This window comes from Suricata suricatta, chromosome 9 (assembly GCF_006229205.1).
Source record: "Suricata suricatta isolate VVHF042 chromosome 9, meerkat_22Aug2017_6uvM2_HiC, whole genome shotgun sequence".
Lineage (NCBI taxonomy): Eukaryota > Metazoa > Chordata > Mammalia > Carnivora > Herpestidae > Suricata > Suricata suricatta.
The window spans coordinates 59,850,205-59,852,738 of NC_043708.1; the positions used below are offsets into that span (position 1 = coordinate 59,850,205).

Below are 2,534 nucleotides of genomic sequence, written 5' to 3' on the forward strand. Positions count from 1 at the left end.
AACAGAACCATACTGTATACATTTTGTCAAACTTTTCTCATTCAGCATAAGGATTTTAATGCCTAACCATGTTGCACATATCAATAGTTTATTCCATTTTATTGATGAATAGTATTCAGCTTAACGATAACCCACAACCCTCGGACCAACTCGATGAATAGTATTCAACACTATGGATTTACTACCATTTAAATACTCCTACTACTGTAGATCTTCCAACTTTCTCTTTCAAAAATTTTGTGGCTACTCTAGGCCCTTTGTATTTTCATACAAATTTCAGAATGTAGTTGTAAATTTCCATAATATTGAGTTTTCTGGGGTAACTGGCTGTCTCAGTCAGTGGAGCATGTGATTCTAGATCTCAGGGTCGTAGGTTGGAATTCCACATTGAGTGTAAAGATTATTTAAAACTAAAATCTTTTTTAAAATGTTGAGTTTTCTGACCCAAGAATAAGATCTATCTTTCCATTTACTTAGGTCTTTAATTTTTCTCAGCAATGTTTTATAGCTTTTAGTATACAGGTATTGTGCTTCTTTTGTTAAATTTATTCCTAATTGTGTTTCTAATTTATTCCTTATTGTGGTTTTTGTTTCAAATTTTTATTGATTGATTGATTGATATGGGGGAGAACACAGAGGAGTGGCAGAGAGAGGAGGACAGAGGATCCCAAGCGCTGACAGCAGTGAGCCCAATGTGAGTCGCAAACTCATGAACCACAAGGTCATGACCTGAGCTGAAGTCCAACATTCAACTGACTGAGCCACCCAGGTACCCCCTCAAACTAGTTTTTCAATTCTAGTTAGTTAACGTATAATTTAATATTGGTTTCAGGAGTAGAATTCAATGATTCATCACTTACATATAACACCCAGTGCTCATCATAACAAGTGCCCTCCTTAATACCCATCACCCATTTAGCCCATCCCCCACCGACCTCTCTACATCAAACTTCAGTTTGTTATCTATAGATAAGAGTCTCTTATGGTTTGCTTCCTTCTCTTTCTTTTATTACCCACACTTTCATCTGTTTTGTTTCTTAAATTCTATATATGTGTGAAATTATATAGTATTTGTCTCTCTCTGACTTTTTTGGCTTAGCATAATACACTCTAGTTTCATCCTCATCATTGCAAATGGCAAAGTTTAATTCTTTTTTATGGCTGAGTAATATTCCATTATATATGCCACCTCTTCTTTATCCATTCATCAGTCAATGGACATTTGAGATCTTTCCATAGTTTGGTTATTGTTGATAATGCTGCCATAAAACATCAGGGTACAGGTGCCCCTTTGAATCAGTATTTTTGTATCTTTGGGGTAAATACCTAATAGTATCTATCTTTTTTTTCTTTTTCTTTCTTTCTTTTTTTTTTTTTGGGGGGGGGAGAGAAGATAAAGAGAGCATGCAAGCACAAGCAAGAGAAGAACAGAGGGAGAAAGAGGGAGAGAATCCCAAACTGGCTCCATGCTCAGGCAGAGCCCAACATTCTCACGACTGAGGGATCATGACCTGAACTCAAATCAAGAGTCGGATGCTCAACCAGCTGAGCCACCCAGGTGCTGCAGATTATTTGCTTTTTGGATGGTGAGTTTGAGAAGTTTTTTTATAGATTTTGGATACTGACTGCAAATATGTCATTTGTAGAATCTTCTCCCATTCTGTAGGCTGCCTTTTCATTTTGTTGATTGTTTCCTTCACTGTGCAGAAGCATTTTATCTTGATGAAGTCTCAATGGTTCATTTTTGCTTTTGTTTCCCTTGCCTCCAGAAACGTGTCTAGTAAGAAATTGCTACAGCTGAGGTCAAAGAGATTGTTGCCTGTTTTCTCCTCTAGGATTTTTATGGTTTCCTGTCTCACATTTAGGTCTTTCATCCATTTTGAATTTATTTTTGATGATGATATAAGTAAGTGGTTCAGTTTCCTTCTTCTGCATGTCACTGTCCAGTTTTGTCAACACTATTTGTGGAAGAGACTGTCTTTTTTCCATTGGATATTCCTTCCTGCTTTGTCAAAGATTAGTTGACCATATAATTGGGGGTAAGCATTTCATATTTTAATGTTTCTAATGAATGGTATTTTAAAATTTTTTTGAATTTCTGATTGTTGCTAGTATATAGAAATTCGATTGATTTTTAGGTATTGTCTTGTATTCTGCAATCTTGCCAAATTCAGTTATTAGTACTGGTTGATTTCTTACTGATTCCTTCAGGAAAAGTTTTACTTTCCCTTCCCTTCCCTTGCCTTATTTCAGTACCTGGGACTTCCAGTAAAATGTTTAACTTAAGTGGTAAGAACAACCTTGCCTTGTTTCTAGTCTACTGGAGAAAAAGCACTTAGTCTTTCACCTTTAAGTATGATATTAGCTATAGGTTTTCAGTACATGCCCTTTATTAATTAAATGAAGTCTCCTTCTATTCCTGGTTTGCTGAGGGTGTTAGTATAAGTGGATATTAATTTTTTCAAATTATTTTTATGGAGATAGTCAAGTGATTTCTCTTTGTAAGTCTGCAAAAGTTGTGAACTACATTGTTT

At 35.6% G+C, this 2,534-nt stretch overlaps 1 long non-coding RNA gene across 1 annotated transcript in view; it reads left to right on the forward strand.

Annotated features, from left to right (window-relative positions):
* Positions 1–1,406: 1,406 nt before the first annotated feature.
* The window catches only part of LOC115302871, a 10,859-nt gene continuing 9,731 nt past the window's right edge, over positions 1,407–2,534 (forward strand). Inside the window, exon 1 of the long non-coding RNA XR_003913677.1 lies at positions 1,407–1,586. This is a non-coding gene — a long non-coding RNA (uncharacterized LOC115302871). The remainder of the gene's footprint in view (positions 1,587–2,534) is intronic.